Source organism: Nomia melanderi, chromosome 11 (genome assembly GCF_051020985.1).
Source record: "Nomia melanderi isolate GNS246 chromosome 11, iyNomMela1, whole genome shotgun sequence".
In the NCBI taxonomy this organism is placed as follows: Eukaryota; Metazoa; Arthropoda; class Insecta; order Hymenoptera; family Halictidae; genus Nomia; species Nomia melanderi.
In genome coordinates this window covers 12,083,526-12,110,703 of record NC_135009.1, presented here as the reverse complement: position 1 = coordinate 12,110,703, position 27,178 = coordinate 12,083,526, and the positions used below count along the sequence as shown (strand labels likewise).

Sequence of the window (27,178 nt, the reverse complement as noted above, 5' to 3'; positions counted from 1 at the left end):
AAAATTTGGACGTGTGAAAAATCTAATAATTATAACATCTTTAAGATTCATTAAAATATCTAATATTCCTGGTGCAATATTCGGGCCTACAGAGTTCAAAAGTTTAAATATGAAGGTGAAACAATCCAAATAAACTTCAATATACTTTACTTACATATAATGACTTGAAATATAATTTTGAATATTTCGCTTTTGCAATGTTCTGAAACAGCTAATGCAAGTGCACACACGAGTCAACTCGTGACCGGTCAACAATGTGTTAACGAAGCATTTCACTAGAATATTGGAGCCTGCAGAGTTCAAAGGGTTAACTTTGTTTATATCCATTGAACCGTCGGTTTTCCCGCCGTTCAGTCCCGCGCGTAAACTTTCCAGTGAAAGAGCCCGGCGATATTTATGTAACTAATAATTCGTCTAATTTAATTAGACGGCTCCGGCAACGATCCGCCGATGCGTTTAATCTCTCCGCGTGCACTTTTAGAATTTCAATGCGTCCGACGACCGACGGAATGTATCTACTTCCTGGCGTGAGCGGCGCGCCGCAATTCTTTCGAGATAATTTTCTTGAAACGCGCGCCGCTTCGACACTCCCTTGCCTTCCTTCGTAGCCCACTCGCTTCGAGCAGCTCGCGTTAATCTCGTTGACATACCACGGAATTTCTATCCTTGTAATGAAGACACTGTCGAATGTCACGCTGGAACGCTTCACCTGGGAAACACAGTTCGTCTTCTGAACTATTCCTTCTGTACCACTATCGCAGAATCCTTTCACTGTTATCAGTGCTGTGCACGTTATAGTCTAACGTAATTGCACGGTGGACAATTCTATTAGCTCTAAATCGCAGTGACGTTACATTTATGATGAGCAGACTGTAGCTAAACGGCTAAGAAAACTGCCATATTCAATACACAAAGAAATCATTTGACAATAACAAAAATTTAATACAATTTAATACAAAAAAAAACATTAAACACTGAACACCTACAATTTAATACAATTCAATACAAAAGAACACTAAACCTACCGAGCAGTTAAATTGACTTTTCAAATTTCCTCCGTAGCAACTTCAAGGATGTATCTATCGAGACTTCAATCGATTCACAGTTCAGTTTACACATCATTAAATCATTTCTTTAACCCTTTTCCTCGATAACTCTATTATTACGATATCTTATTTGAAACGCATTTGAAAAAACAGACAAAGAACAGAATAAACTGTACAATAAATGCCCGTAAACCTAGCGTTAACTTCCTCCATCGAAGCTTTCGAATGCTCGAAGAAATCCTGATCGGCGAGAAGTTGCAAAGGTCTAAATTTACGACGGGGTTGAAAGGTGAATACCGCCGATGAAACGACAGGAGAACCTCCTCGGTTACCTAACACCTCTCCGCGAGGGGGTAGCGCGAGCCGTATGACCTTACGAGGAGAGGAGGCGAGACGCGTTGCCCGCTTCATCCCGATGCGCCCGCGACGCGACGCGACGCGGAGCGACGCGATGCGAAGCGACGCCAGAAGAAGGCGAAGTCTTACGCAACGGCGTATTATATGAACCTCTCCGGCTCGCCTACCGCCTTGTCGCGAGCAGCCGGCGAGGCTCTCTCGTGCGTGTACGTATTCGCGCGGGTAAGGTTAAACTCCAGTGACATTTTGGACGACTTTCACCCAGACCGGCCGGACGTGGACGTGGCTGCTTTCTTCGTCTTTTCGAGAGTCCCGCCAACGCGGAGGCCACCTAATTAACGCGATCGGCAGCGAGCATCTCGCGGAGGCAGCGCCGAATCTCAATTAACCCTTTGCCGACGAAGATTCTTTGAAATACACGAAACCTCCAGCAGATTAAGCTAAATAATACACCGATTGCTTAATTAACAGGAAAAGAAGGAAACTACATGCTGATCTCTTCTTTGACTAATTCAAGCATTCGTTCGCGACTTGGTTTTCCAAATACAACTTCATCTCGCAATTCAATCGAATGATTTAATATTACTTTTCGATTTGGCTATTTTGCTCGATGAAATCGTGCGGCATTCAACGTGTTAATTTCATTGTTTCCTATTAACCCCTTGCCTTACGATTTAATTTCATAGCTGCAGAACTATTTATCGTTAATAATGTACTAGTAAAGGAAAACATTCCATCCTCTTCCTATGTCTGGATTCAGTATAAACGATACAAATTGTTGACAAGAACAATTCGTCATTGAAACTTAACACGTTGCGGCTAATTTTCAGAAAACTGAATTGTGATGGCAATTTTCACTGAGGTCGACTTATATCACTATACATAGGAAAACTCAGATATATTGTTATGTAATGTATTTTAAAGGGATAATCGATTCGAATGAAATTTTATATTTTTTTCAATGCTGTGGTAATTAGCGAAGTTGCACGATAGAACGACTGTGTCGTTAATAATTTAGTAGAAAATTAAACGAATTTTATACTTCGTGTCTACGTTTACTCTAAAGCTTAGAGATTACTGAGTTAACTGTGTTTGACGAGTATACACGTCATCCTAACATTTGAAACGATACTGATTCTTTCAACGATGAATTCTTTATTTTTTCAGATAAACATGTAATTCTTCTTTGTTTTGCTTTGGTTTTTTATTCAAATATAGCCTACCTGCGTTCATCCTGCATTTAACGAGTACACGCCTCAGTTTTTGATTTTATTGCGCGCGAATCGAGAAAATTTTCAGACTAAATCCCACAGTTAACAAGTTAATAATAGGCAAGTAATAGTTAATTTATGTTAGAATCCGTTTTGAAATTTTCAACACGAGTCTGACACGTTGTTATAAAACAAGGGGTTAACACGTTGACTACCACGAGAATTTCTAGCGTTTTGAATAGTAATACTTATTCATTAATAAAAGGAAAATGATATTGAAAATAATGATTAATTTAGTGTTACAGTAGCCATATTACGATATGATCTAGCTACTTATGTTACTAAATACTTTTATTTAAAATCAAGTTTCTCATTGTAATTATTCCTCAGTAATTTGGAAACTCCGGTGATCGTTAACTACCATGGCGGTCGACGTGTTAATCGGACTCCGTCGAGGATGGCCCGACATCGTTTGACCATGATCCCGATTCAACGGGGAAAAGGGAAAAAAGAAATGGAAGCTTCTGTCGGAGGCTTAAGGTTACAAGCGTGTGGCCTATATGATGGGATTTTTTGGGTGTATGATCTGTTGGATGAATTTATGGTAGGCTATGAATGATTTTGTTAACCAGTTAAGTGTGGAATTTAGTTTGAAAAATCTCTCATTGCGCGCAATAAAATCAAATAATGAAGTGTGTACTCGTTAAATGCAGGCCAAATGCACTTGAAATACATCATAACGAAAAACTAAAGCGAAACGAAGACGAATTACATGTTTCTCTCAAAAAAATAAATAATCCATATAATAATTTTACCGAGGTCGATAGGCGAGCGAGAACTCTAAACCCTTGGAAGTACCATAAAGCAGTCCCTGAAAGGCACTTTTTGACTGAAATCATGCCACAACCGCATTACCTTCCGTTTGTAACGACTTTATAGTTTCGGAATTGAGTCTCTGAGAGAATACTATTACAAAAAAATACAAACCGTTCTACCGGTCAAATGACCGACCGTGGTAGGTAAGACTACAAATTTTTCTCAAAATAAACAACAAAAAAAGGTGTGAATATTGAAGAATGTTTTATACATATATTTCAGGAAAAGTCGTGAAGTATGCGATTCAATTACGTTGTCCACAGGGAATTCTAATCGAAATTTCAAAAACAGTCGTTCGACTGGTCGCGGGAGGGATAGTGTTAAGGTTTCGTCCAGTGCGCGTCAACCCGCGAATTCCCGGCCGCGAAAATCACGGCGACGTGACAGCGGCGCGCCCGGCGCAGGGAGAAAGCGCGAGAACAGGAGCAAACCGAGGCGGCGCCGGCGTATACTCGCGCGCTGCTTTCCACCGTATGCAAAACGACCCCGCCGCCGCCGCCGTTGCGTTCTCCCCGCCCTCTTTCCCTGCCCCGTGCCTCGCATTTTCACCCTGTTGCGTTTCCCGGTGCTCTTTCCTGCACGCGTGCATTTTTATCTTCACGCGAAGCGTATCGGCGCGCGGCCGACGGGCAGACCGGTCGCGGACCGGTCGTCGCGCGCGACTTATTTTCGATTTCGATCGCGGAAGAAACCGCGACTCGTCTGGGCAAAACGCAGCCGGCGGTGCTCGGCGTTATTTGAATTATTTCGATTATTCGTCGAACCGCCCGACATTTTCAGCGATCTTCTCTGTTGCTGGTAGCGAATGGTGGATACTTCGCTGGGAAATTATTTTGGAAAATCGGAATTGGAATTGAAGATGCTGATACTCTTGTGACTTTTATAAGGGAGTCTAGAGTAGTTGATTGGTTATTCTTTGATTTAATGATAATGCTTTGTATCAAACATTCGATACTTTATTCTAATTCCTACGTGTTTTATAACTTTCGTTTGAACTATTCGTAGTATTATAATAATATCGTATGTAAATACAACATTGAAACCTCCGAAATATTCTCAAATCCTCTATGAAAACCTAAATGATACTCCAAACTCTCAAACACTAGAGAAGTAAACTACATTACCCTTTGTCACTGAAATAATTGAATTACTCGCTCGTAACGTTATTTTAAACAAAGTCTAATATTCTCAGTTCTATGACTTATTAAGAGGTTAACACTAGATTTACGGATATTCATTCTATACTTTATTCCATTGTTCCTAGAGAACTACGTGTTCGTTTATATAAATCGCGAAAATTGCGGCTTCAAAACCAATGTATTGCAATGCGTATTCGCACAATTGTATCAAGATCAACTTAAACTACTAAATAATGTTTAAAAAATTCAACATCCGTCAAATTGACGGGTTCCGTAAACCCAGTGCTAATCACAAACGATAATTGTACCTTCAAAACCAGAGTATTGCGATGCGTATTCGCACAATTGACTCAAGATCAACTTAAACTACCAAATAATGTTTAAAAAATTCAATATCCGTCAAACTGACGGGTTCCGTAAACCTAGTGTTAACCCATTGCACTCGAGAGGTGACTCTCAGTCACCACTTGATTTAACACAGTAAAATTATAAGGTCATATGATATTAAGCTTCGTATAATGCATCGATACGTGAAATATTCGAATAAAATGGCTTTGTTTCTTGGTTTATGTATGTTTTCTCACTGCTTGGTTTTAAATAACATCGTCTACATCTTACCGGAAAACGTTGGATATTTCTAGCGAAAGACTTTCGAGTGCAAGGGGTTAATATCGACAGGATGCGAGACGCGGAAAGTTCGAAACTGTCGAAATTTCCAGCGACGAGCAACGGAGCACGCGCTCAAACGGTGCACGTGTGTTCGATAATTGTCCGCTCGATGATCGCGCGCAGGTCGAGAATCGGCACGGCGTGGTACACACGTATACCTACACGGGCAATCGTAGACCGACGGATACCTGTGGAATATCTAGGGCGCAGCGCGAAGTGGTTCTCCTTGGGCCGCCGATGCCGCATTCCGATCCATGCATCTCTCCTGCCAGGTTCCTTTTTTCCCCTCTTTCTCTCCGTCTTTTCCCCGCTTTTCCTCCGACTCTCCCTCTTTTTCACGCGGTTCGTTTCCTGATTCTATTTTCGAGCGGAATTTCCACGCCGCGACACCCCGTACACGCGCGTTCGCGCGGCAACTGCGCGCTGGACGAGGATTTTTCAGGCGAGACGGGGCACCTTCGAAACTGAGAGTATTTTTATCTGTGTATCATTCATTACCGACGGTTCGTCATTGTTTAGTGCTCTTGGAACATTGCAATCAGCAATTTGGCGGCATTACTTGCGTATGGATTCCTATGTTCGACGAATTTAACACGAATGGGGTCATCGGTGAAAACCAAATCGAATTACTATAGTTCACTTAAGGAATGATTATTTGAAAATATTTCTATATTATAAATAATGCTACCTAATACGACATTTAGGTGAACGTGTAATCATAATGCAATTCAATCAAACGGTTTAATATTATAGTTTCTCCATTGAGTGTATTTTACTCGATGAAATTAAGTTCGATCTGATTTCATTGAATTCGGAAAATGATCTTGAAATTGTTGGAATTTCTGTTTGTTTTGCTATGGTGATTAGTTTGTTTCTTATGGAAATTGTAGTGTTCATTGGAAATTTTGTTACATTTTAGAATGCGTTGATGAATCAGTTCGTTCAGGTTTTGAATAATTATCGAATAAGAATTCGCTGAGATAAAACCGCTGGTTTTATTGTGAACATTCCGGTTTAATCCGTTCGCGCGAGACACCCTGTATAGAGAACGCAATTTCGCTAAAAGAGGAATCCGCCGGCGATCGTCCAGAAAAAGAACTAACTTCCACCGTTAATGCCCGATTCATCTCACCGCCCTTGAAACACAACGATCCTCTCCGATCGAAAGCAGTTTTCTCGATAAATACGGTGAAACGAGTTATCCGTGCGTTCACGAAACGATCGCGAACGAGCTCGTTCACTCGATCGGGCTCGCGCTCGCTCGGGCAAAATGCAAATCGATTTTAAGACCGAACCGAGAAAGTTTTTCGAGTCGATCCTGACGAACAACCGACGTTTTCTCTGTTTTAATCATTTTAGTCGTGATCGCGGAATAAAACACTATTATTTATTGAATCGTTTATTCGAGAAATCAATGCTTAAGAATCCTTTAGGAAATCCATCAAGGGTAATCAAACATATAATCATTCATAACTTAATAAACTATCTTGGACAATATATTCCATTTTAACCCTTTGAACTCTGTAGGTTCCAATATTGCACCAGGAATAATATTAGATATTTTAATGAATCGTGATATTTTAATGAGACGTCGCACGTACGTTGAGGAAGAAAATTATTTTCTTTCAATACTTCAAATATTCAATATCAAACTTTACAATATTAAATATCAAACTTTAGAATGTTGAATATCAAACTTTACAATATTAAATACCAAACTTTAGAATGTTGAATACCAAACTTTACAATTTTGCTGTGTCAAATCAGTTAGCGACTGAGAGATGCCTTTGGAGTGCAAAGGGTTAATTATCAGATTTTATAGTTTTACTGTGTCAAATCATGACGACTGAGAGTCACATCTCGAGTGTAAAGGGTTAACCCTTTGCAGACGAATGTCGACATCTCGGCGAGATCAGATGTTCATATTTAGAAAACTAAGTCGTTAAATATAAAGAAGTTTCCTTTTTTCCTATTAACCCTTTGAACTCTGTAGGCTCCAATATTTCAACAGTTATAATATTGAATATTTTAATGAATCAAAGAAACTACCCTAAAATTATTAGATTTTTCACACATCCAAATTTTGTACTAAGAAGGAAAATAAAAGATCTAAAAAATGCTATAGCATTTCTCATTTTCGCTAGGGATACTAAAAATTAGTTGCAGTTGCTGATAAATTACAAAACCATCTGGAGTGCTAATATTCAACAAGATTATTAAATCGTCTTTCAATATGCAACAAATAAAATTGTAAAATTCCGAAATTATCGAGATTCACATTAAATCGGAATCACCAAAAAATATCAACGCATTAAGCAATGATTCGAAATGATTCTGTTCCTCAATTAATTCCATATTTCTTCTTACGTTAGTTGTAAAAGAACAATGAATATTTATAGTGAGAAGTATCATCGAGTGCGAAAGGTTAATAGTTGTCCGACAATTAAAATGTCAATAAATCGTGTCCCGACGCAAAAATGGCGGCGCGACAGAAGATGTAACGAAGCCGTTTTCTTTTCGAACTCGTCGAAGTCGCCTGCGTGAAATCCAAAACAGGTTCTGAATTTAATTGCTGGGCATTACGTTGATTAGGCTCGCGCAATGCACTCAGGTTTTCTCTTATTACACTGTTTTACGAGACCTCCGAGCTTGCCGACCATTGTACGCGATTTAGCCGAGTTAAATGGAGCAGTTAGGATCCTCTCGTTCTCCTGTTCGAACATTTTTCTACGAACGAATTTTGGAAAGTCTGTAAATATTAATCCGACAAGATACACCAATGATAACGCATTACAGTACCCACATTGTACTATTCACATTGAATTTTTCGCTAATTATCGTCAAATTATCCTCTATTTACGAGTAACAACTGCAACTTTAAAATCATCTACATTCAGCCAACGTTTCACTGTCCAGTAAATTACTTTTTATCCGTGAAAAATGTTAATTCAACTTTCAAATGGTTATCTGCGATTATGATCGTGGTTATTGTTAATATTAAATATGATGATTACCGAAAGTTGACGGCATAAGTTACTTTTTAATTCATTTTCTTCTACAAATTCAGATTCGAAATCGTCGCTTACAATTAGGTAACTCGTCGATGATATTCGTCAAATTCGATTTTACCAAAAAAAAATGGCGGTTTGGCTCTGCTTATCGGTGATTATCGTTGGTAATAAATATCTTGGCTGTTTGAAGGAAACGGTGGTTTGACCATTAGCACGCGAAATAGTTGGCGGAAACGCATTTCTTAACGATGTTTATCTTTCTAAGAAGCAACAGGTTGTTCTCGGATCGACGACAAACGACATTACGAATTTGTTACGACGACGGTAACTGTTTAAAGGTGGCATGTCTGAATACGGAAGCAGACACGTAAATACATACGTACGTACGCGATACGTGGAACTGTAATCGGCGAGGTGTAGTAACACGCTGCTTGGAACCGGCGTATCTGCGAACTGTGTAACTATTTGATTCATAGATATGGGGATACTCATAAGCGTTTATATAATGTTCGGGTGTAATTCGTTGACAACTTTCGGCGTCGTGAAATTTGTCATGTCCACTGATTTATTAATATGTACCAATTAATTATTCTTAGATTGATCACTTGTCGATTAACTGTGTTGTGCATATAGACAATATTTGAAGAATAAAAATAGTAATAGTAAATGAGAAAACATAAGAAGAATAAAATAAACAGTATTCGATGGGAAATTTCTATATTCATTGGTTTATTAATATATATCTATTAATTACTCCTAGATTAATTATTTCTCGATTAACTGTGCTGTGCATATAGGTAAGATTTGCAGAAAAATAAAAATAGTGATAGTATTATTACTACCTTATCGAAACAAATGTTGAAACTTGATATTTATTTATAAAATATTTTCTTAATATTTTCTTGATATTTTCTTATAAAATATGAAACACCATGAAATATCTTTTATGAATGACAAAAATGAATTCTGAATGAAATGAAAGTAAATCATAATTAACAACTAGAACTGCCAGATGAGTCAGAGTAACCCATTCCCTATTTCTTCTTTTATAATTACTAGAAAGGCACAAATGTTTCTCTGAGAAATCGTTAAAGAAACTGATTTGGCTCCACCAACACTGAAATATAAGCCAATTAAAATCTTAACGCATTGCGTGCGAGCCATTTTGTTCATTTCAACTTAGATCAGTTACATTCAATTCATTTATTATTCAATGTTTTCAAGAGTTTCCATTACAAATAGAAATACTTTCAATCATATACAAAAGGAATCAACTATCTACTTTTATTAGAAAGTGTTAATGAAGTTGTACAAGTATTTATTTAATACTACTCGACGGTACATGGAAATAGTACTTTTACGTTCTCCGCGTGCAATGTGTTAATTTATATAAATAACACAGTTGTAAGTTCTATAAAGAAATTTGGGAAAGTCAGTTGTGTTTTGTAGTTCTAGTGTTAATGATTCTAATCGGAGGAGTTGAAACTTCAAAGTCACGGTGCAACGCAACTGTCGACAGAAAGCCGAGGAACCTGTGCGATCGCCTCGGGCGACAAAAATTCGCTGCGATCCTTATGTGTAACGTACCCTAAAGTTACGTGTTCACCTACATCCGTGACTATCGTAGATCTGATGCCGTTACACGACCACACAGCACTCCGGGCGAATTTCGTTAGCGGCCGCTGGGTATATCCTTGAATTCTAACCAACCGCGTGAGGTAACCGATCTGATAATTACTATACAGATACGAGCGGAATTCAAACTTTGCTAAATAGTGGAATTCCATGGATAGTTTTATCGACCGTGGGAATCATTCATGATTTCTGCATAGCGATCCTGTAATCGGATCCCGCGTTGCGTTATCTTAACGTTAACGTGCGTCGACGACTGACGAATTGCGAGGGACAGACGGAATTTATCGGAGAGCGATAAACGAGCTGGTTAAGAGACTTTTCTTGGGAATTGTGGCTGCAGAGAAAGAAGAATGGAAAGAATTTTTATGTGATACGGATTGCGAATGCTTGCAGTACGTTTAATTCTTTTTTTTTTTTATTTTCCTCGAAGGATTAAGCTTTTCAAATTCTTTAAATATTTGAATTTTCAAATTTTCAAATCTTTAGGTCTTTAAATTTTCATATTCTAAAATCTTTAGATCTTTAAATTTCCATATTCTCAAATCTGTAAATCTTTAAATTTTCATAGTTTCAAATCTTTAGATCTTTAAATCTTTAAATTTCCAAATTTTCGAATTGCCAAATCTTTAATTCTTTAAATATTTGAATTTTCACATTACCAGATCTTTCAATTTTCAAATTTCCGAATCTTTAGATCTTTAAATCTTTAAATTTCCAAATTTTCGAATTGCCAAATCTTTAATTCTTTAAATATTTGAATTTTCACATTACCAGATCTTTCAATTTTCAAATTTCCAAATCTTTAGATCTTTAAACTTTCATATTCTTAAATCTTTAAATCTTTAAACTTTCATACTTTCAAACCTTTAAATTTCCAATTTTTTCAATTTTCAAAGAAATCAATTTCTTTATATTATGTATTAACATATAAATTCGTAGGAGTTTCATCAACGAAGTGAATATAATAGCACGATAATATGCGAACATGAATCTAAAGTTAATTGAATAATTGAACATTTTGTGCCCACAAAGTATTCTTTCATAACGATGTGCTTAAAATATTATGTTCACGTATGCATGTATTACATTACACGTGACATAACGAGCATGCTCCTAGCACGATAAAAAACGTTACATCACGCTTATGATCATCGATTAATACGTTTCGTGTCATAATCACATGCAGGACACCGGACGCCCATACAAATTACGATTACAGTTCCGGATTAATTACGACATCTGTCTCTGAATTATCCACCGTAAACGGATTACATTACAGAAATCACATTATTGTCATTTCATATTTTCCATCGCGTGTGATATAAGTCACCTGTAACTACCTATTACATAAAAATCTAACTATAAATTTGTTATTAAACCACTAACCTTTACGCATTTATAACGTTTACAAATTAACCACTAGAAAAACATGAGAAACCGTTACGCTAAACACCAATCACGATTACTATTTCGTTCTTATCATAAAAAATCTTTTAATCAACAAAATTAATTTATTCCTCATTCTAGTTCCAACAAAATACTATGATTCTTATCAAATAAAACTTCAAATAAAAGTCCACGTTGTATTTATCAATTTCTATAAATTAATATAATCTTTAACAAATGAAGATTCGAATAGAAACTCAGTCTTTCAATTTTCATGATGTACTATAATTGCTGACAAACAAAAATTCGAACAAAAGTCCAATCTTTCAATTTTCATAAAGTACTATAATTGCTGACAAACAAAAATTCACAGTCTATAAAAAATAAATATTCGAATAAAAACTCACAGTCTATCAATTTTCACAAAGTACTATAATTGCAACCAAATAAAAATTCAAGCAAAACTCCACAGTCTTCCAATTTTCAGAAAGTGCTATAATTGCAACCAAATAAAAATTCGAGCAAAACTCCACAGTCTTCCAATTTTCAGAAAGTGCTATAATTGCAACCAAATAAAACTTCGAGCAAAACTCCACAGTCTTCCAATTTTCATAAAGTACTACAATCCCTAACAAACAAAAATTCACAGTCTATCAATCTCCATGAAATACTACAATTCCCAAAAAATAAATACTCGAATAAAAACTCAGTCTTCCAATTTTCACAAAGTACTATAATTGCTAGCAAATAAAAATTCGAGCGAAACTCCACAGTCTATTTATCACGGAAACAGCAAGTAACGCGTCAATTGCCGACGCGCTCCTCGAAAGAAAGAGTTACGAAGACGCGTCGGTTGGCTCGAGATGGAAGCAAAAAGATCTCGAACAATCTCGGTTCCGTTCTGAATGCAGCGATCGCGTATTCGGGTTCGCCGCGGAACGGTCCGTTGCGCGGAGACGGTGCGCTCGTTGCATCGATTTCGCTCGCGATGATTCCCTCTTTCCGTTCGGTTAATCGGCCACGGGATCTAACGGTTTCTCGTTAGAACGCCGTGATATCGTGAGCGTGCACCGCGGCGCACGTGATGCGCCAAGTGCACCGCGGTTTTGATCGAGCATCGCGGAACAGCCGACGCGAAATATAAATTTTGGACGTTCGTTAACCTTTTCATCGAGCGATCGAGTAAATCATTCGACGCGGCTCGACGCCTCTTAGAAAGTTCACGCGGGAAATTCGAGATGCAGCTGGAAGATTCTAAGAACAGGTTTTCCTTCCTATTTCGAAATTTTCATGCTTCCGGTAATTCAGTTTTCGAACATTCTCAATCCTTCAATAAAGTTCTTTCATTTACTTTATTGAGTTTTACAGTGTATTTACAAGTTAGAAATTTGATAACTTATCTTAAGAAAAATGGAGTTTCAGAGTAAGACTGAACATTTGTTTTTTAGTCAATTTAGAAACTGTATTTATTGTAATAGTCTATGAGGACTTGTTGAAAATCACAATTTTGCTATAAGATTCCAAGTCTTCATAAAATATTACAATAAATAGAGTACCCAAATTTACTAAAAAACAAATGTTCGGTATACCCTGAAACTCCATTTTTCTTAAGATAAGTTATGATATTTCTAACTTGTAATACATTGTAAAACTGAGTGAAGTGTCGACGTTTGCAGTTGAAAGTTCGCAGAAAATGAAACTGCGGAGGATGGTATTATTAGATTTTAAGCGTTTATAGATGGAGGTTTATATGAATTAAATTGTAGACACTGCAAAACGCGGGATTCTCCGGTTTATATTAATGCATCCGTCGTGTATCAAATAATATTATATAATACCACCGCTGTGGTCCATTTCGTTGCAGGGTATACAGCCCCATTCTCAGAGGAAAAGCAATTAATCACACTTCGCTCGCCGACGCGCACGCCGTAATGGCCCGGCTATTATTAACCGCGACTGGAGATGAACGCGTTAAATCAATCATCGGGTTTTTCTTGACCAATTCGAGCGCCGCCGACTCCGAGAGCGGAGCGCACGCAATTAACGATCGCCAGTCACTTTCACTGTCGATCGAGATCGTCTTAGGATACAACGAATCCAGGAGAAGATCGTCAAGGACGATACGATTTCGTTCCAGCAACGGAACTCGATCACTACCGCCGTGTAATTGAATTGCACGATCCGTTATAACGTGCACGATAATCAATGTGTAAATTTCCGTCGATCCGTTCCTTTAGAAATCTCCATTCTTTCATCGAAGTGACTAAAATCGAAACGACCGAAGTCGGATATTATCACCAAACACAAGATTCTCGAATATTTTTATCATTGAAAACACAATTATATTACTAACTGAAAACAGACGAAAGTTCGTTCTGAAAGATAGCAAAATGGAACATTAGAATAATTTTATTTCTGAATGTTTACGGCATTCCAACGACGTCAAATTCTCGAAGAAGAATTGCACACGGATCGAAAGTTTGCACTTTTCACTATTATGAAATCGTAATGCCTTTGCAATTTTAAAGGGACGCAAAAGTCGCTTTGTAAACGAGCGTGTCAAGAACAAAAGACAAAATGTCGCTGCGCCGAGCGTCGCCCATTCGTCCGAAGAAAGTTCTTTGTAAGGATTTCGAAACCAGCCCAGATATTCATGTTCTGTCGGTGCGTCTGTCAGACCGTCTGCCCGACACGTCTTTTCCCTTTCGCGAGAATCCGGCTGTTTTATTCCGCGAGGCGTTCAAACGGTTTTCTCCGGCTCGATTTTGCGCGCCGCGACTCTTAAGTGTCCCCCAGTTTTCGACCGATCGCGTCGAGGAATTGGCAAATAGCGACACCGTGATCGGTATTCCTCTTTTTTTTACTCGTTTCACGCGAGCAAACCTTTGGCGGTTGTTTCCTTTCGAACAAACGATGCTTTGAAAGTGTCGTTGAAATCTTGGCGCGAAAGAATCGCGATGGAAAAGAATGTTTCTGCATGAGAAAACGAATGGGAAATGTAAAAGACATTCTTTTGACCGGGAGCTCGATTGCTGGCATAATTTAGTTCGAAGAAGAACCGGCTGGTCTGTTCATGGCCCACCGTTTCTACTTATCGGAAATACTAGCAAACGTCACGGGAACTTTCGAAGGTTACAAGAAAATTATTGGATCAATGAGATTTGAATTGTTTAATTGCACAATCGAAGGTTTCGCTTTGAACAGCTGCTACTTTTTAGGAAACAATTGTCGTTCGTTGATTGGAGATCAGACGATAGTTGTATGTACATGAAATAAGAATTCATTGGAATTTTTTGGTTTGGCATTGGAGACGGATTTTGTGGCTATTGTGAAACGAGTAGTCTATGAGAGTCTGTAAAAATTTATAGGAATCTATAAGGGTGCATAAGAATTCCAAAAAATCCATAGAAGTACAGCATTGTCCACAAAAATTCATAAAAATTCATAAGAATCTATATGAATCTACAAGAGTGTATAAGAATATATAAAAATCCGTAAGAATCTATAAGAGTCTATAAGAGTCTATAAGAGTTTATAAGAATCCATAAGAATCTATAAAAATCTATAAGAATTCACAAGAATCTATTAGAATCTACAAACATCTAGAAGAATCTAGAAGAATCTAGAAGAATCCAGAAGAATCTAGAAGAATCTAGAAGAATCTATAAGAATACATAACAATCCATAAAAATCCTATAAGAGTCTATAAGAATCTATAAGAATATATAAGAATCTATAAAAATATATAACAATCCATAAGAATTCACAAGAGTCTATAACAATCCACAAGAATCACCAAGAATCTACAAAACTTTACAAGAATCTAGACTCTCTCATCGAAAGGAACGATATTCCCCTTCAACCAACACGAAAATGGTTCTCGCGCGGTCGCCGTCAGCCAACGAACGGGACGCAATAGGATCTGGTTATCGGGCAATATGATCGCGGAGGAGGAAACGCGAAATAGAAATGCGAATCGCGTTCGGGGAGGAGCTTCCCTGATCGGCATTCTCGCCGGCGGCGAGTTGAAACGCGCATGCGCGTCGGGCCGCTCCGACGGAACGTCGTCGGCGACGAAACCGTCGAAAATGTCGTACAGTGACGCGCGGCGGAGGTGTCAACAACCTCGTTACCCTCTTTCGTTCGCGGCGGGCGGCGGTCGCAACACTCGGCTTTTACGCGGCGCACGCCCCCGCCAAGCAGACGTGCCGGTGCTTATTTCTTTCGACTGGCAACGGCGATCGATCGTGGCAAACGTAACGTTTTAATTACGCGGGCGATTAGGCGTGAAAATTTCCGGCACGTTCGCTTGTGCAATTTCGCGAGGATGATGCAGCTGAATGAATAGTACGCTAATTTTAGATACTAGGCCGCCCGCGAGTTTCTTTCTTTGGCTTTCTGCAATACTTCGGGAATACAATATAGTCAGGGTTTTTGAAAAAAGAGTGGAAGGTAATGAGTGGATTGTGTGCATGCCACGAAATAAAAGTAAATAGGATGTCGTGAGTCGAATATGTGAAATAATTCCGATTTATGAAATGAAAGGAACTTCTGGGACGACGTACCAGTTGCTGGGAACCTGGCACTCGTGACGTCATAGGGGCGGAGACAGTCGCTCCGAGAAATCCAATGGCGAGTTCGGAAACCGGCCTTCGTCGCGGTGGGCGTGAGCGCGACGGCCAATCAAGCGTGCGGCTTCGAATCTGACCATTCAGTCGAAAGTGCCAGGTTAGCTGCAACAGTTAATGTATTGTATATACTGAGTAGGTATATTGTGCATCGAATATTGCATCGGAAATTGCGAGAATGATTGAAGAGAATCGAGACATCTGTTTAGTTCTAATTTCGCGGATGATACAAGTGTGACAATGATTATGGAAGGAATACAGTATTTTTGAGTTGTTTAATGTTTGTCGTGTGAAGAGAGGGATGGTACAATATTTTTGTTGTTCTTTGGTGATTGATTGATTGACTGATTGATTGATGATAAGTTTGATCGATGCACAGTGTTAATTTCAAAGCGCCGAGCCAGCGACGACTATAAAAGGAACTCTCAGCAGTTAACAGTTAAATATTAAATTATGTGAAAGTGAGCGGTGCAGTCTCTGTTTTATGCAATTTCATTGCAACGATGACCTTCTTGCATCCGTTACGCGCAAGGCATTGCAGTACCGGAAATATAAACAAAATATATGCGCCAACGTATCGTCGTTGATTGAACCGACGATGAAACTGTAGCATTTCAAAAGTAGAATCATTTCGTGCCACCGGCTTAAACGGCGGAATCACGCGAGAGTACGAGTGGTGCAACAATTTTCATGACGTCTGTATTGTTGATATTGCACCGTTTCCCAGCTAGGTCCGCGTCAGTGTAAATTATGCAACGAACGGCCACAACGAAGCGATGATAAATCGAAGGTTGGCGATAGCCGTACGCGGAACAAGAAATAAAGAGAAACGAAAAATCAATCGAATATTCCTTGAAATTCCAGCCGCTATGTATAAGTACTCGTTCAGGGTTAATATATTTCATTATGCATGCATTACGGTCAGCTCGTGGAATGCATTTTCTAACTGTAGACGCGTATCAATCACTCTCGCGTGCTTTTATCAGTAGCTTCATTGTCAATTCATATTTCCACGCGAGTAATTCAGAATAATTGAAATGTCAAATTAGGGCGGTAGGTATGGTTTTTCAGGAATCATCGGATAAGGATGATATAATAATTCTTTGTAATCTGTGCGCGACAATGCAGATCAGTGATTTCGAGGACTCGGGTCTATTGCGATGTCGATTTTGTCGTGCACAAGAAAAACAGCTGAACTCGATGGCTGAATCAAGGTTTCGAACCCGGATCTTTCGCTCGACTGCTTCGATCAATTAGGCTGCACAGGCCATCGACGAATTCTTCTCGATTGCTAAACCCTCCTACACGATGGCTGTTGCCTGTTATACGGAATTCTATCGCTAACAGCATTTGTTTCTCATTCAAATTGGTTCCACTCATCGTGACAAAATAATAAGGAACGCACTTCTAAGGTACTTACTTCGAATTCATTCTTATCTTTCATTGCGCGCTCTCTCCGTCCTAACAATGAACAATAAATTCATTAAGCAACCAACGCACTCAACCTATGTCAATTACATTCTCCACGTCAAAGTGTTAATCCAATCTCAGCTTCACTCCAACCACGATAAAAGAAATACACCACCATCAATCCCAATTTCGCCAGAAACATTCGATCTCAATCTTCCCAAAAGTACATTTCCCTCGAGCTTTACCAAACTCAAAGTCAAAGCCACAAAAAGATGCATCTGCTTAAAGATCCCAGTGAGATTTCAACGGGAGATTTTCGTGACTCAGTCCGTACTTCGCATTATTACATTTCAATATGGAGTCAGACACTTCAATCAAGAGGTCGACCTGACCCGCGCGCGCAGATAGGATCGTTGCCGCGGCCGAAAGCGTTGATAATCGATGAGATCACGATCCTCGTGTAACAAGGAGAGCCCTCGAAGGTGCAGCGTCGTTTTGGATGGCGAACGTTCATCGCCTAGGCGCTCTCCGACTTTCACTCCCGCGGCCGGGGCGAACGATGCGCCGTGCCAGATAAAAGGATGCCGGGTCGCCTGGCAGAAGCCTGTCCACCCCGTTCCCTGTCCTCTCTAGCTGCAGCAGCGCCTGTGCGGCCTAACGGATGCTTCTCTCTTATGCAATTCGACAGACGTTACCTCAACTCGGCAACAGCTACCGGCGACGAGCGGCAGCCCAGCGACGGGACCAAGTTCAATATGCATACTTCCATGGGATGAAATGGCAAACATCTAGGAAAGCTGTGAAGCGCGAACGAAAGGTTAGGGTTCAGTGGTCACCGGGTATTCGCCGGTGAACCTATCGGATATGAATTTAGTTGGAGAAACCTCTCGTTCTGCGCGCGATAAAATAGAAAAATGGAGCGTGTACTCGTCGAACGCAGGACGAATGCGCGTAGAGTATATTTTAACCTTTCGCACTCGAGAGGTGACGCTCAGTCACCGCTTGATTTCATTTGCAAAATTATAAAGTCTTTTATAGATAGGATAGATAAGAGGGTAGATAGGATAGATAAGTGTCCCACTTACGATGAACTTGGACCCATCGCTAAGAGCGACGCGAGGTACCGAACCGCAACGTCGCGTGCCGATCGCGAACGGATGCGCGTCGCCTCACGTGTTACACGTACTCGCGATGCACCGAGCTTTTCAAGCATTGAAACCACCTGCGACTGACTGAAATCTAGCGAACAAGCGGGGACGAACGTGTGTGGAAGCACAGAGATAAGCACGAAAGGACGGGAACAAACGTGAACGAGCTTGAATGAACACGATCAAACGCGAACAAACTTGAGCAAACACCATCAAACACGAATGACTTTTTGCTAAAGCGTCAGAAAGTTACACGATTTGGTTAAGAATTCAATATACCAGCATTCCATGTTATTCAGAACGTTACAATGATCATCGTATTCTTTTTCTTCTCACAATATACCTTCATTCACCCAAATAATATTTTATTAATATCAAACTATTAATTTCAATGAATTTTCATTCAACCTATACAACATTCACCTTCGAATCTCTATTCACATTCCGAAAATTAATGCAACATCGTCATTCGCACGAATTACCGAGCATTTAAACTGATTAACGCGTCGAATGCCGCACGATTTCATAGAGCAAAATACATGAAATGGAAAGGATATAATCTTAAATTATTGAACTGGATTATTATTATATGCTCATCTAGCTGAATGTCATTAGCTAGCATTACTTATAATATAGAAACGTTTTCAAATAATCATCGTTTAATTCAATGAACAGTACATTTAGATGACATTCAACGTATTAATATGTAATCCTTATAAAACTTGTAACAATACTTTTCGATTTCTTAATATATCAATATTCAAGTGAAACTATTCATTTCAAAGATCATTTGAGACATTTAACACTTTCAAAATACGAATAACTGCAAAGTAAGGAAACTGAGACCCGCCATTTTGTCGGGCGCGGTGGTTCTAGCGTCGAATCGAATCGACTCGAAACTCAGGCGAGCGGTTCGCGCTGTAAATAGTCACAGGATGAACGTACCTACTCACACAGCAAGGATATCAAAGAACAATCGAAGAGCTGGCCAGGAATGCCGGCTATAATGCGCCACGTACATTGAACCCGCTAAACCCGCGACCGCGACTCGAGATCCCCGCGCGCGATAAAGAAGAGAGCGAAGACTCTAAATCATACGCAATCTTTCGCAACGAACCGAAGCATTTAGAGGAATGATTTATGGGAATCGCGGCGCAGTGTCGCTGACCATAAATCACGGACTGTATATAGAGTCCCGCGCGGTTACGTCAATTATGTATATAATTATATTATGCACCGTACACAATTCTCCGAATCGAGCTCGATACGTCGCCGTTGGTTCCGGTGACGCGAAATGATATCGTTCGCATACAAAAGACCGAGTAACGGGAACTTTAAAACAACAGAAGAGACCGCCGGTCCCTTCGTTCGCTAAAAGCGTCCCGAATTATCGTAGCAACTCGGCTGACGACACAGTCGACTGCAACAATCGTGTAAACGAATGTTCTAACTGCAAGAACTTTCTCATAATGCAATCGAAACGGTGTGAAGACTCAATTTGTAATTTAGAATGGAATACTGTGAAGATAAACCGATGATCGCGGAAATTTAATTGTGCACGCGGTGCGGGATACTGTTAGACAAAGCTTAGATGACTGTTGGATAAATGAAATGAATAATCAGTTAATATGAGGGAACAATTAGTGTATGTAGAAATGTAGAGGTTTCGAGCGTAATGAAAGAAACTTGGAGTATAAGCGAAAATTCTGTTTCAGATTGGAAAGAATTCTGATTTTTTAATGTGACGTTTACTTTGTAAAGCAGCGGTGCCCTAATTAACCCAGATAGAAACTGGGGAAGGTCCAACATTAAGTGGAACGTAATGAATAATACGTCGAACTACGATACCGCAATAAAAACTCTCCCTTTGTAATCGTCTATCGTAAAAGGAAAGTCGCTACGTTACACTTAAGTTGTACAAAACCGAAAGAATCTCTTTACTACCCCGTAAAAAAAGACCGCCGGCAGGTAGGTAATTAAGCGCTTCTTGCGCCTTCGAGCGATAATTAATGAACCGAATTCTTCTTTCCCTTTGCTCGTTTATCGCGCAGCATCCGACCGCGTGGCAAATGCTAAACGAACTGAAATCGAGCGAAAAATCAGTGTAATGGCTTTTAATTAGTCGTCGTTAAAATACAAACGCCGGGTAAGCTTACACAATGTCTGTCCCCGCAATTTCTCTCGGTGATCCTCGCTTACGTTTAAAATCAACGGCGAGACTGTTCTAAACTGAGATTCCGTTGCGTGAAAATCGCGAGAAACTTGGGCCAATCGAATTATACACTTTTAGATACTTATTATATACTCACTAATTTTTTAGATAGCTACTTTTATGCTCCTTAATTCGTTAGATATCCATTTTACATTCATTGATTTGTTAGATACTTATTTTCCACTTATTAATCCAACAGATATTTATTTCAAAATTAATAAATTTTTAAATATTTATATTATACTTACCAATTTCCTAGATATTTACTATATACCTATCAATTCTTTTGGATTTCTCTTCAAATATGCTCCTATGAATTATCAATCTTTTTAATTAATCTATTCTTCGTTTACCCTAAGCCTAACTTCTTAACAAGTTAGATATAGATAGGTGACAAGTCGTTAAATGAAGTATAAAAATCTGGGTCAAAACAGATCCAGACCCCGCCGAACGAAGGTTGATCATAGAAACTATAACGCGGCTATTTCCATCCCGTTCATCGCCTGATCTGGCATTCATGTCTCCGGCTCTCCTTGGCTGGAGACTCGCCTGCGCGCGCGCTACTGTGGGTGTATCTAACGCTGCCCGTCCAGTTTTTTTTTGCAAATACTGGTACAGTACCCTCGTTGCATATCAATAAAGGATGCGATATAAAATATAGTACGACAATTATATATTCAAATCACCGTGTAAATGTAGGAAAATGGAACTTTAGTTTCAAAGTCATCGTGCTAAAGAATATTTCAATATCATCAGTATCACGGACGACTACTATCAGCCACGACTATTTACAATAGGAAAATCACAACTCAAATGGTACACTACGGAACAATAATAATACAGAAAGAAATATTTTCAATTTTAGCACTCACCGTATTTTCTACAGACTCTTCAATTATCAACCCTGTATTTATTTCTCAAGCATCACACAGCTACTTTGTCATTAATACTTGATTAAAAAGAGAGAAAAATCTAGATTCTATAGTCATGTTTGCTCTAAAGTATAATAAATAATCACAGATCAACATTTCATTTGAATTCAGAATCGAGCAATATTTACCGTCGTTACATTCTTTAAAGCCGAAAGGCTTTGAAACTTTTAAAAGTCTCAACGCGATTTCAATAGATTCCAAAATATTGTTTATATAGAAGAAACAAGCGAAAGATAAATATTCAGGACAGAAGATAGAAAAAAGAAGAAGAAGAAGAAAGACGTACCACGTCGAAATATTTCTTTCCCAAATCGCCAAAAACGTCTTACACATATCAATAATTCTATTGCATCACAACCAAATTCTTTAGAAACGTATCATTCCATACAAAATGATCGATAAACCAAATCACTGTGAAAAGAATATTTCTCGCGCAAGACTGCTGAATCTCTGAGTTCATTTCCAACGCAAGAAGTGAAGGCGAAGGGTTAATGTCGATGCAACTCTATTGAGCACAGTTGCGAAAGAAGTCATAGGGCAAAGGGTTAATGTCCAATCCTGACTCGGGGGCAAGGTGAGAGGAGTTCCAGTGGAGGAGGACGACCAGTCAGGTCCTGGCTCGAATCGGTTAGCTTAAGGAGACCGACGGAGCCGAATATTAATCACCGAGAGGCGCGGCCACCTGCATCCTTGGCACGTAACGCCGACGCAGCCTTACCGTTATCCGGAAGGTGTTTGTGCATTAGCCATCCGGTGCAATACATCCTCTTTCATCATCGAGTTTCGTGCGCGACTGTCCTCGAGGCGCGCGCGGATTCTCGCCACGTAACCTCGGATGAAATATTGTTTTTTAACGGCGGCCTCTTCGCTGCGATCAACCCCCGCAACTTTCGTCAGCGACGCTTATTTTCGGAATTACCGTTCTTTCATAAGAATCTTTTTAAGATGAACATAAATATGTTGGTGTGTACATTGAGAGAAACAGTTTTAGTATTGGTATGGAATGAATTTATGAATAAATAGTGCAACAGGATATTGGAATTGTAAAGATTGCAGATGAAGGGATACAGATCGTTTTAGAGGATGTTTCAATTGATTTTTGAAATTGGAATTCGGAAATTGAGGAATAGGGGAAAGATTGATGTTGGGAATGAAAGATTGAATGATTGAAGAATTGAGAAATTGCTAAGTCTTTTAGGATGTGGAAAATAGAGATTACAGAAGAATTGTTTCAATGAGGAATATATTTCATACGGGAAAAGTGATACTTTCGCAGCGGAGTTCGCCAAGGAATAGCGAATAAATTTCAAACGGGAGAAGTGAGCGCTACAATGTTACGAATCCCGGCGCAGTTATCTACTGTTCGAGAAAGAGAAAAAAAAAAGGTAGCGAGGTGGAAAGTTTTACCGGAAACTCGCGTGACTCGGCAAAAACGTACGCTGGAAAAATGAGGTAGGAAAATGCGGCACAAAAATGTTGTTACACCTCGTGACTGTTGCCGGCGAACATGAAACTCGCTGGCGGAACGCGAATTAATTAACAAGTTCATAAGCGCATTATAAGGTTTTGATTTCTATCCGCTTTCGTGGTTCTGGCTGATTCGCGGAGACGCGGCCTTGATTATGACCTTTCTACGCAAGACTGTGCGGTTATCGTTATCCTTGGAAACACGAAATTAAGCCCGTTATTAGAATTTATTAGAACGATTACCGTTATGCAAATTTCTCTTTTCAAAATAAACGGAAATAATTCTTGAAAATTGCAGGAACTTTCCATCTTCTACTAAATATACAAGCGCACGTGTAAATTACCTGCACTGTGTTTCCTTTATCTTTCACGTCTCATTTTGTTATTATTAGTGCATATTAAGGTGACACTGATATTATTATAGTTGCGTTTATCGCTGTTAGTATTGTTATTGCCATAGTTTTTGGTATTATTATTCTTGTCATTTCCACTATTGTTATTGTTACTATTATTATCATTTCTACTATTGTTATTGTTAATATTCTTATTAATATTACTGTTATCATTATTGTTACTGCTGCTATTGCTACTTTTACTATTATTATCGTTTCTACTATTGCTATTATTAATATTCTTATTAATATTACTGTTATCATTATTGTTACTGCTACTATTGCTATTGTTAATATTATTATTAATACTACTGTTATCATTATTTTTACTGCTAGTATTTCTATTGCCACTATTATTATCGTTTCTACTATTGCTATTATTAATATTCTTATTAATATTACTGTTATCATTATTGTTACTGCTACTATTGCTATTGTTAATATTATTATTAATACTACTGTTATCATTATTTTTACTGCTAGTATTTCTATTGCCACTATTATTATCGTTTCTACTATTGCTATTATTAATATTCTTATTAATATTACTATTATCATTATTGTTACTGCTACTATTGCTATTGTTCCTATTATTAACATTTCTACTATTGCTACTGTAACTATTATTATCATTTCTACTATTGTTATTGTTACCATTATTATCGTTACTACCACTGCTTATTAATATTATTACTAACATTACCACCACTGTTATTACCAATATCATCACTGGAAAATAAGAACATCATTCTTTCCTTAATCCCAGTCCCCTCGTTCTCCATTTGCTTCGAATTACAACGCCAAGGTCGATCAACGAGCGATACACTTTTTTCCTTGGCGTTCGTTAGACAGAGCAGGCACGGCGGACGTGCGCGTAAGCGCGAACGATTTATTCGTGAAATTGGATTAAACGGAGCGAGAAAGTTCCGTTGTCGTCGAAAGCGTCCGGCATTAACATGCGACTGTCCGTCATGATTGAAATCGTCTCCGCGCGCCGGGCACGCTGAATTAGAATACGTCCCTATCCGTCCGAGACCGAACTCCGCGTTTGATATCTTTTTCTCCCTCTCTCTCTCTCTCTCTCTCTCTCTTTCTCTCTTTCTCGCCGCGAGCATTGTGAAATTTTAAACGCTCCTCGCTTTCCACTTTTACCCGGACTTTTTTGAAACTCTAAACGAATGGGGCGAAGAAACCATTCATCGTTGAGGGGACATCTCGAGAATAAAGAGGCTGCTTACAAATAAATTTGTTCACTCGCCGCGTATGTGATTAATGTGCACCATAAATAATTCACTATATTTTATCAAAGTTAATAATGCTTCAGAAATTCAAGTACTCCCATTAATCATTGTCACAATCGTATCAACTACGTTGCTGAATATCTCAATTATTTTTATAAATGAAACGCAAACGTCTCGAATTTATATTATTCTATATTATCCGTTGTATATAGGTAATGGCCGATGATGGAGTAACCTAAATAAACATAAACCTTATAAGTACATGATAAATGCTCGCTGAAACGAAAATACGCGAGTAATGGGGATCGATTAATTTGTAATTCACACTGCGATTAAAGGAGCGAATATTTTACAACCATATCGAATGTCGTGGACCATTTACGTCGAGGTTGAAGTCGATTTCGAGCGCGACGATCGATTTGTTTCTTTGACGAATCCCCGGGCTCGGGACGGGACCAGTCCTCACCGCAAGATGTAAGAGAAATTCTGACGAAAGAATTGCAAAATCCCCGGGACTTTCTTGTAGAAGAAACGCCGGCGAGTGACAGAAACGCGAACGGGATGATGCAAGGAAATAAATGTCAATCATTCACCCGATCGATCGGCCATAAAGTCGCACGGCTACCGAAATCCAGCGACTTTGCGCGCGTGTTCCCCGGGAACGCGCGAATTCCTGTGTGCTCGAGGTACCGGAGGCATTCCAGCAGTGGGAAGAAACATTTCTAACCAGATCATGTGGTAATTAGAAGTCATCTACAGGTGCGCTGTGCTAGTACCCGCTACACGGGTACCAGTCTGGATCTGATATAATCGACTTTCTACCAGTTGAACCCAAAACGAAGTCACCGAAACAAACCATCTTGCATCAACATAAACGTTGGAATAATCTATGAACTGTATTGAATACTGTCTCTACGAATGCGCTTTCGATTGTTAACTTTCGTGTTGTCGACGCTAGATTTAAGTGTCAATTTGACGGAACTCGTCAATTTGACAGATAATTAAACATTACTTAGTTGCAGTTTAAGCTGATTTTCATTCGTGCAATTATGTGAATACGCATTGGCTTTCCACAATAACCACTAGGTGATTCTTATAGAGTTCCTTACCCTAAATACGAATCCGAAAACCAAATTGCTGGGTCACATTCTCAAAAAAACAGGGTTTTTGTAAAAACGGTCGAATTTTTCAGAAAACCAAGTGTTACGTGAAAACTAAAAACTGACAGTTAAAATTTATCGCAGAAAATAAAGGACACTCGCCCGAACACGTAGCTATACAAATTTTGAACTTACCATTAAATGTCTGTTTAAAAAGAGTTTAAAAAAGGGTATCAGCTGTATGAATCACCTAGTGGCTATTGTAACAAAGAAAATAGGTTAAAATTGGTTCCACGGTGTTATTTACAAAACTTCCGCTAGGTCGACACGTTTGCGAGCCACGAGTACCGATCGGTAGCTCGCTCCTGGTTGAGCAAGAGCATGAGTCCTGTGCCGCGTATGAATCATCTAACGATCCAGACGGATCCTGCTCGCGGATCTATTTCTGTCGGATTGCGACCGAAACTGAAGTAACGGCCCCAGGCAACGGCAGTCGTCGGATAACCTCTGTCGGAATGCTGAACAGGGCGGCGTATCGATAGGCCTGGGTGTCACGGTGAGTCACGTCGATCATGCTCGACCTTCGTCTCCTTCCCAGCCTTCCCCGTTAGTTTCTGTATCGCGTCGCCGCCATTGCCGGCTCCCCGGTTGCCGTTGCCGTTGCCGGTCAATCGATTATCATTTCGATCACGTCGTGATCGGTCAATATTCTGCAAATCGTGCGACCGTGGCAGCACGCCGACTGTGTGCCCAAACAGCCGAGGCAAGAACGGATTCGGCGAATTTCGCGAGCGTCGCCGGTAGCAGGATAAATCGGGGGGCATGGTAAAAACTCGATTAACCCTTTGCGGTCCGAAGTGCTCTTGGTTTCTCAGTTTGAGTTTCATGTCGACGTTAGTACATTCAACAGCTCAACCCCTTGCCCTGTGACTTCTTTCTCAACTCTGATCGATACTTTGTCATTGATAATTTATTGGAAAAAGAGAAAAATTCTAAGCTTATGTTATGCCTATATTTCCTTTGAAGTATGATAGTTGATCAGAGAGGAATAATATTTACTTTGAATTCGAATATATATATCACTCGTTGTTGTAGGGCAAGAGGTTAACCCTTTGCGCTCCAAAGGTGCCTCTCAGTCACCACTCGATTGGTCCATCAAAATTGTAAAATTTCGTATTTAACATTAAGTCCTGAGTAATCTGTCGATACGTTAAATGTGGAAATACCATTGTTCCCCATATTTTGTGAATAGATTTCTCGTTAAGTTAGTTAAAAAAAATGTCATCTATATCTCATAAAAATAAATTGAATATTTCTA

At 39.2% G+C, this 27,178-nt stretch overlaps 1 protein-coding gene across 2 annotated transcripts in view; it reads right to left on the bottom strand.

The window, feature by feature from the left end:
• LOC116430669 (protein obstructor-E) overlaps positions 1-27,178 on the bottom strand; it is a 119,507-nt gene that overhangs the window by 72,328 nt on the left and 20,001 nt on the right. Inside the window, exon 1 of one of the 2 annotated variants that reach the window (XM_031985139.2) lies at positions 15,896-16,038. The exons of the other annotated variant lie outside the window; for it this stretch is intronic. The gene's annotated coding sequence lies outside the window, so the exon portion shown is untranslated. Of the gene's footprint in view, positions 1-15,895; positions 16,039-27,178 lie in introns of those variants that run through there. 2 annotated transcript variants of the gene reach the window in all.